Source organism: Heterocephalus glaber, unplaced genomic scaffold (assembly GCF_053883595.1).
Source record: "Heterocephalus glaber isolate CG9 unplaced genomic scaffold, H.glaber_assembly_v1.0 deba00001472, whole genome shotgun sequence".
Lineage (NCBI taxonomy): Eukaryota > Metazoa > Chordata > Mammalia > Rodentia > Bathyergidae > Heterocephalus > Heterocephalus glaber.
The window spans coordinates 25177978-25187423 of NW_028258315.1; the positions used below are offsets into that span (position 1 = coordinate 25177978).

Here is a 9446-nt window from a genome sequence, read left to right on the forward strand (position 1 = left end):
AGGAGGCTTTCACCTTGGCTGTGACAAATAATCTCTCGAGGATAGTCCAGCATCCTAGATCCACTCTCTGGTGGATATTTTTTATTGAAATGAAATCCTTAAACTCAATGAAATGGTGTGATTCCAAGGTTACAGGGCACAAGTTATAGGATTTAATCACCATAGACAAAATGGATATGGTTGTGCTCATCGCCAGTCCTTAGAATGGCTTGACTCATAGGTCTTGGGCATTAGCCCATTGATCATGGAGTCTGGCATGTTTAGAACTGAATTAGATGAGAGCTGTAAAAGTGCCTTTCTTGATCTATAATAGACAGAATCAAGTGAACAGAAATATGACTCAAATTACTAGATTATCAATCAGTTCTAATATTTGAATCAGTTACAGTCTCTTAATCCCTTGAATTAAGGGGAAGCCAGAGCCCTTCCCACTCCAGTAATCAAAGTGTACAGCATTCATCTCCCTTCTTTTTGTGTTAGATCTTCACAAAAAGGCCTATGGTCATTTACTATGATGTTGTGTAGTGGGAATGGAAATTCATTCGTCCTTTTCAGAGATGAATGGACACTGGTATGAATTTCTAGAGACCCACAATGTCATTGTGCATTCAGAGTAGGGATTTAATGAGGAAAGGTGATCATTCAGTTCTAATTTTCTCAGCTTCATAGTTTCATATGAGAAATACAATGTTATTTGAGAACGTTTGTTCCCTTACAAATAATCTCTCGTTTCTCATAGGATACTTTCAAATGCTCTACCATTGAGCAATACCCTAATCTTTGCTAATTGAGTTTTGTGATTCTTATTTATCAATCCCTTATCAGTCATATAGTTTAAAATATTTTCAGCTATTATTTAGGCTATCTTTTCACTCTGCTGACAGCTTCCTTTGGTGTGCTGTAGTTTTTTAGTTTAATATAATCCCATATGTCTACTTTTGCTTGTGTTTCTGCCCTTTCAGTGCCTTATTTTAAAAATTCTTGCCAGGTCCAATATCCTGAAGTCTTTCCCTTATACTTTCTTTTACTAGTTTTATAATTTTAGGTCTTACGTTTAAAATTTTAATTCATTTTTAATATCTTTGTGATTGGTGACAGTTAGTGGACTAGTTTTTTTGCATATGAATATCTGTTTTTCCACTACCACTTATTGAAGACTGTCTTTTCTCTAATGCCTGTTCTTAGCACCATTGTCAAAAATCGGTTGACTGTGGGTGTGTGGGTTCCCTCACTGGCTCTCTGTTCTATTCCATGAACTCTTATGTGTGTTTTTCTGCAAATAACATATTTTGATTATTACCACTTTGTAGTACATCTTGAATTTAGGTACTGTAAATAATGTCTTCTGCTTGATTTTTTTTTTAAAAAATTCTTTTATTGGTACATTCTAGGTATACAATACATTTACATTTATCATTGGGTGCTTGTACTTGTACATGATGAATCTTGGTTCTTATTTTTTCTCCATTACCTGTGCACCCTTCACCCCCTCCACCCTTCCCTATTTACATAGATTTCATTTCCATTTTTTTCTTTTCTCATATTTTTTCCTTTCCCTTCTTTCCTTTCCGCTTCCCCTCCCACCACCCCTACACCTTTGGACCTTTTAATATTTCACATTATCAATTATTCATTTTAATCATTTTAATCCTTATTTACACTTTCAGTTTCTTACACTAGAGAAACTATTCGGTATTTACACATGTGTGTCCTATTTATTTCACTTAAGAGTATGGCCTCAATATGCATCCATTTAGCTATAAATGTCTCTAGTTTCTTGTTCTTTATGGCTGAGTAGTATTCCATTTTATAAAAAACCCACCTCTTCTTTATCCAGTTTCCAGTTGATGGGCACTTGGGCTGTTTCCAAGTTTTAGCTATCACAAACTGTGCCGCTATAAACATTTGTGCACATATATCGCTGTGGTATGATTCTTTTATTCTTTTGGGAAGATACCCAGCAGGGGAATAGCTGGGTCAAATGGGACTTCCAGTCCTAGTTCTTTGAGGTATCTCCATACTGATTTCCACAGTGGTTGCACCAGTCTGCACTCCCACCAACAATGGAGAAGGGTTCCTTTCTCGTTCTGCTTGATTCTTTATGTGAATTATTTCTTTGATCACATTTTAATTTTTCGAGGAAAATCCATACTGCTTTACATGAACAGTATAATAATTTATATTCCCACCAAGTGTACAAAATATATCCAAAAAGCCATTTTCTGTATCCAAAAGTTACTTTTTCTCCTTGCTTGGCCTAACATTTGTTATCAATTATCTCTTACATAATTCTTATCCTAACAGGTGCAATGTGTTATCTCACTGGGGTTTTGATTTGCACTTCCCAGATGATTATTGATTTGAGCACCTGTACATGTGCCTGGTGGCTGCTTGTATGTCTTCTTTGAAAAAATCACCTTTTCAGGGCTTTTGGCCATTTAAAAATAGGTTATCTGGGTCTTTAGGTTATAGATTTATATGAGTTCCTATATATTTTGGGTAATATTTACAAGGCACATCGTTTGAAAATATTTCTCTTATTCCACAAGCTGCCTTTCATTGTTCTGTTGGTTTTCTGTGTCTGTAGAAGCTTTTTAGTTTTGTTTTATGCCACTTGATAATTTTTTCCATTGTTCATCTGCTTTTTGTACCATATCCAAAGCACACATTGACAAGTCTAATATGAAGGAATGTTTCCCATATTGTGTTTGAAGGCCTCTATAACTTTGAGTCTTATGTGTAAATGTATAATCCGTTTTGAGTTGTGTGCGGTATGTGTAAGATATGAGTCCACTTTCATTTTTTTATGTGGATATCCATTTTCCTCAATACCACATATTGAAGAAATTTGTGAGAATAGTTTAAGAGACTATAAAAACTCCGCTGTAACTTCTCTATGGATGAAACATTAAATTAGGAACTGCTACCATTAAGCTGGAAGGCCTAAACATAAGAGGGGTAATCTGTTTCTAAGGTCACATGTGTGCTACATAGTGGCAGTTATTTACCAAGTTTAAGGTGGCCATGGTAACCATAATGAAGAATAATCTAAATTGTGAGACTCAGGTCCTTCACAGTGATTAGCTGATCATGGTGTATATAGAAATGAAATATCTGAGAACTGTCAATATCTTGCTTGATCTGTGTAACGGGTAAAGATCTATGTCTGAGAACAGAAATCTGATTATATTACTAGAACAGATAATCATGGCTCCTCAGTAATTCTCATTAATGAGTCCACTTGCAGACCTGGAGTTCCTTCAATGACAGAAATGTGGATCCTTAGATGGAATCTCTACTACACAGACAAAAATGTACACTGTGCATTCATCATCTTTCTCCTACTCTTCTCCAAAGAGACATGCAATCATTTACTACAGTGGATGGTTAGTTGGGGAAAGGGTAAAACTATACATTTCAGAGGTTTATGGACACTGAATACTAACTGACAATATTTGCTGGAGATCCAAAGTGTCATTGCGAACAGCCAGTCTGAGAAGAAATTCAGAGATCAATTGAGTTTTGTCATAGGTCCAGGACTTCTAATGTGAAATGCAGTCACATTTAGGAATCATTATTGCATTATATGTTGTGGGCACACTATAACTTGGCAGCTGTCCTTAAGACCCCAAACTGCTTCTGCTACATTTCTCTGTAGCAGAAGGCTAAGCACTGGAAATGGCACATGTTGAATATAGCAAGCTGTTCTGCTCAGGGTTATAGGGCAGAAAGAACATACGTGCAGAGGACAGAACAAGATGGAAATATCAGTTAATCTGCTCAGTTTAGTTGAGCAGAACAAGACTGCAGTGTTACTTCATCTTGTTTCAATGAGTGCTGAGATTAGCACCAGCATGCCTCTAGCATGCCTGTACTCTGTCCCTTGAGTGATCATTTTCTTCATTTGTCCTTTTGCTCTCATTTCCTAATATTTTGAATAAAATCTGAACTGGTCTCACTCTGGGACTGCTCTCCATCCTTTGGAGCAGTCCCTCTGGCCTCTCAGCATCCTTGCAATCTTGGACTCTTGAGTAATTTGTTCCGTTCATCTCTAGCATCCCAGGTGGCATTCTGCCACAGTATGTAATGCATTCTTTTTGGTTGATTTCATGATTTTTTTCTCTTTTCAATTTTTAAAAACTTGATTATTACTGGTCCAGATTGTTGTTAATTCCATGTAGGGTCTTTTGGGGTCTTTGAAATTGAAGGTTTATCTTTTCATCAAATTGGGGGAGTGTGCAAGTATCTTTAAATGCTACATAAGATCTCATTTGAGTAAGGCAAATTACAAACAAAGAGCACAATAAAGGATGGCTAGAAGGAGACAAGGTATAGATCTCTTGCAAATGAGAAGGGATCCAAGAGAACGTGGGTGAGAGGAGAGGGGGAGAGGAAGAGGAAATAAGTAGAATAATGACATGTCATGTACAGGAACCTAATAACCTCAATGAATGTAAGCATTATGTCATAAACATGAAATAAGAGTAATAATATCAACAAGAACAAAAATAAGGAAAGGAGATTTAAAGGATGAGGGATGGAGGTGGGAGGGAAGAGGAAGGGGATTTAAAAAGAGAACCAAGCTGTATTATGCACATGTACCCATTTCCCAAGATGACTGTAAACTGCTAACAGGTGCTAATAAAAAAATCATGTAAACTTCAAAGGGAAAACTGATGCAATTTACCTCATTCTCTTTTACTAGTAAAAATCTGTAAAAATACAAGAGGTCAAATCTAGTTGATAAGCTACCAGCCATGAAAGTGTTTAACAATCATTACTTACAGTTTTGGTTTCCTATCTTCCACTCCTTTAGATGTGCAGTAATTTTAAGCTTATGCTTTTCTATTTTAATTATTTTCAGCTTATAATTCTAATGGTGATTTAAATTTTTCCAGACAGAAATCCTGCGTTTTAGAGGGAAACAGAATATTGCTTAATCGGGGAAGCTAAACCAAAGACAGACTTTAACCATTTTGGGGGAACAGTCACAAAACATCTACTTATTCATCTAGGTACTTTCTATCCACTCTTACTGCTCCACTATCTGTTCTTCATGATTAAATTTTCCAATGTCTTTCCTAATTGCATTTCCAGAATTTACATTCTTTTCTTTCTAATAGATGGCTAATTATTTACTCAGAGATTGCTAACTTTATCTTCTTCTCTGTGTTAGATATTACAAAAAGGCAATCACAAGAAAACTGAAGCTAAGATAAAGAGTGTACTGTTGTCTTCAAGCAGGTCATAGTTATATGACAAAGATAATTCTCTAAACATTTTAGAGTGTGGCATAATAACATTAGTTACCTCCTTAAAATCTGTATAAACATGGAACAGCCTAACAGAAAAATAAATGTTCACCATTGTTTACTAGATAAGTAAAACATCCTAATAAACGGGCCCATAAAGGGCATTTTTAGGGGCATTTTTAATGACAGAGTAAGAGTCTCTCCTTATGAATTCTAATATTTTCTTTTGTGAATGTGTGAAATCCTCAAAATATCATCTCAGATTTTTCAAAATGTTTTCATATAGAACTTCTAAACACGATTATTATTTCTACACAAACATGTATTTTTAATTTCAACCTAAAAAAATGAAAACCAAATTCTTTACTAAATAAAATCATAGTATTCTGTGGATGTATAAGACACAGAGATTGATGGCATTAGACAGTGTAAAATCACTAACAGATTATGTCTTGAAACAAACCACAAATTGTGTTCATCATTAATATTTCATTCACTAGTTTCAAAACACATTTAAGAGATAAAAAAGGGGCCAGGGACTTAGCTCAGTGGTGCCGGCACCTGCCTCGCAAGCTCAAGGTCCTGAGTTTGAGTCCCGATACCAAAAAAAGAAAGGTAAGAAAATTAGAAAATATGCAAAGTAAATAGTGAAATTCTAAAATTCAAAACAGGCAACCTCACTTTAAATGGCATTTGTGTTCTTTCAGAGGTTCATAATAAAGATGACACAAAGTTAAATATATTATTGTACTCCATTTTTAAATACTATTAGTTTGCATGACTTTTAAAGTTAAGTATAAATACACCTTAATGCAATTTGAACTTGCCCCTTTTTCTCACAAACTCAATTAAAGAAAAACCCCTTGGGTAAATGAATATATTCAAAGTCTTTAAATACCAAGCAAAATGGATGTTTAGTGGATATTTAGTTTAATCTTTAAAATAGCACCACAATAGATATTTTTCACTACATGAGCCATCATATCTGCACAACTGGATCCTAGAATGAAATTCTTGGGTCAAAGAGTGAATATGTAAGTAAATTTGACATAATTTACTAAATTGTTGTTCTATCACATTTAAATGGCTTTATTTTAAAATTGTAATCATGTATATATGTTGATTGTACAAATTAATGGGGTCACTGTGATATATCCAAGCACCAGACATTATCCCTTGATCATGACCTTCCCCCTTCTTCTTAACTACCAGCAGCGCTGGTAGTGAAAGAGCCATATATTACAGGCTTAATGATAGTCTAAGAATGCAGGCTGTGAAATTAGAAGATAGTTTGTCTTATTTCTATGACCTCTGGGTTAGCTCAGGATTGTTGCTAGCTCCATTGTGTGAAAATGTAACTATAATTTTCAGCTATTCTCACTTGAGTTTTTAATTACATATAATACAAAAAAGACACTATTTCAAAATTACTTGCTGAAAAGATCAAGGAAATAGGATTAATGTTTCTCCCATGGAGCATGCCAACATGCAGCCAGGTGTCCATCTCTGTGAAGCAGTACAAATGGGCTGATAATTATATAACCAAGGGTCAGAAATTCTCGAATAGTGAATATCATGGAAGTATTCTTCAAGAAGATATGTAAAAGTAGAAAAACACAATCTGTCCAATAAAAGAAAAGGAAACAAAGCATCAGCAGGAGAATGCTTTGAGCAGCTTTGATTTCAGGAGGAGTTTTGTAGACCAACTTGGAGTTCTGCAGATGGAGCACATGTTGATGGTGCTTATGGAGAAGAAATACCATGTAGCCACTGGCCCCACCCATGACACTTTGAAGCACACCATCACGTAGGACCATGAGAGTGAGAATAATCCACCTTATTTTCTGACTTTCTGGTTGAAAATCACAATAGTTGTCAATCTTATTACCCTGTGATGTATTCATGCTGGTACTTTTGGTATAAAGGAGTATGTTGATGGTCATCAAGAAATTGAATATCCAAAGGAAGAGAAACAAGGGAAGAATGTGCTGTGCAGATCTGGGCTTGAGCCTCCTCCACCAAGAGTGCCTAAGACTCATGGTGATGGCCTGGACCACTGTGAGGATACTACTTGTTCAGATTGAGAGGCCCCGTGCCACTCTCTCCAGGTAAACAACAATCTTACAGCCTGTGTCATCTAGGAAGTTTCTCAAACCAAAATTTGCTGTTGTCCTTGGTATTCCTTTGCACTGAAGCATTACAAGATTTGTAAAAGCCAAATGGATGAGAATAGGATGTATAGATTTCATCTCAGTGTTTCTAAACATGAGCACATAATTTACAAAGACACAGATATTCCCCACAGTGCCAAGTTCAATTACAAAGGCTAAAATTGTTCCCTTGACAAGGTTCAAAGCCATTTCTTACTTCATAGGCAAAAAAGGTTGGATCCAGCAAATGTCTCTTTGAAGAAAACTTTAGTAATAATCATATGTATCTATACAAAATATTTTATGGCACAATTCCCTGGAATGTAAGGGACAGTCATGATATATGATCTTAGCCAAAAAGCTGAGAAATGGTACAGTTGTGATATATATAGTGTACAAATTTTTGTTTGAAAGACTCTATCCCCTTTTTCTGTGGATTATTCTATGAAGTCTCAAATGCCAGCTTGAGAGATGGCATTTGGAAATCTAAGTTTTCAACCCAGATTGTTTTTGCTCCATACTAGAAAGTCCACACACTTGTTTAAATCCTTATAGGTCCCACCTATGTTCAATTTCAGTACAGCTAAATTGAACTCCCAGTTCTCCAACCAGAATTTCTCCCTGTGATTTTTATTTCATTCTATCATACTTTTATAATCTAATTCCAGTACCCACTGTCTTCTGCTTAACCCGTTTGCCTTCCCCAAGCCCTATATAAGACACTTGCAAATCCTATTTCTTCAACATCATTAATATGTTTCAAATTTAGCCACATTTCTCCTTCCATAGTGTCTCATTTTGTTCAATATTTCTTTCTCTCTATAATTCAGCGAACATAACAACTTGCTGGTTTGTGTTTGTTTGTTGCTTTTAGTTTTCATATCTTTGATACACACTATATTGATGTTTCTATTCTTCAAAACTCCAAATTGATTCCATAATTTCACATATAAATATTTATTTTGTTTTTCAGTCTTCAATATCAAGTCAAACTGCCTAGCTCTCCAGAAAGGACTCAATGGTTAAAGTTGAATCAGCTAAAGACAATTAGAAATAAATGTCTTATCTAAAAAAATCAGATAATTGAACTGCTGTAGCCAGGGAAGAAGCCCTAGAGCAACAATGAAATGACTCTCCATAAGGGTCTTAGGCGAGATCTGAGTTTTCAGTGAGTGGCCTCAGCAGCCTGTCAGGGGGCCTGGATCAGTTTTGCATGTGCTGACATTTGTGAAAGTGGATTAGGAAAAGGGGATTAATTAGATGTTATTGCTGTCATTAGGCACTAGAATTTTATGAATTAAAGATCTCTGATATTGGTTGTATGTAGCAAAACTGGTTGCCACATCACTGGTATAAAAGTATAATCAGTCAAATAGGGGGTCATGATGTCCTTGTATAGCTGCATGACAAATGTAGAAAAACCATTTCAGCGAACTTTATAGCCTGTTTTACCTGTGTCTTTCTCCCAACCTAGTTAATAATGGGACCACTTTGGTCTTTGTCAGCTCAAAATGCTTTTCATGTTTAGAACTGGATAGGATTTTACTCTTTAACATCTAAGAGCTCCAATATAATTTACCACTTGTAATATATGTGAAACTATGGACAATTTCTCCAGAATAAAATAAATCAGGTTATTTTATCTAATCTGTAAGATTTGCATTTGTTTTGTATACTTCTGTTATGGCTTATGTCTAGAAGTCCTCCCAAAGCCTCGTGCAGCCATAGGTGGGGTTTTTTCAGAGGTGGCTGGATCTAGAATGTGTGAAGCTGGAATTGATTCATGATGCAATGCTAGGATGGAGGGCACTAGGATTAAGGATGTGAGTGCTACCCACCCTAAGTAGCCTGAATAAGATATAAGGGGTAGAAAGAGATCGTCTACTGCTTGCTTTTGCATTGCTACTCTCTGGCCACCTTGAACTGTTTCTCCTCTGCAATACCTGTCTGTTATGTCATCTTGCCTAGGAGCCAACTGATTATGGACTGAAATATTTACAAAATGTGAGCTACATAAACCTTTCCTCTTTTAACTTTGGGTGTG

At 35.8% G+C, this 9446-nt stretch overlaps 1 pseudogene; it reads right to left on the reverse strand.

The window, feature by feature from the left end:
• Positions 1–6645: 6645 nt before the first annotated feature.
• Positions 6646–7616, reverse strand: LOC101726628 (vomeronasal type-1 receptor 4-like; annotated as a pseudogene).
• Positions 7617–9446: the final 1830 nt, after the last annotated feature.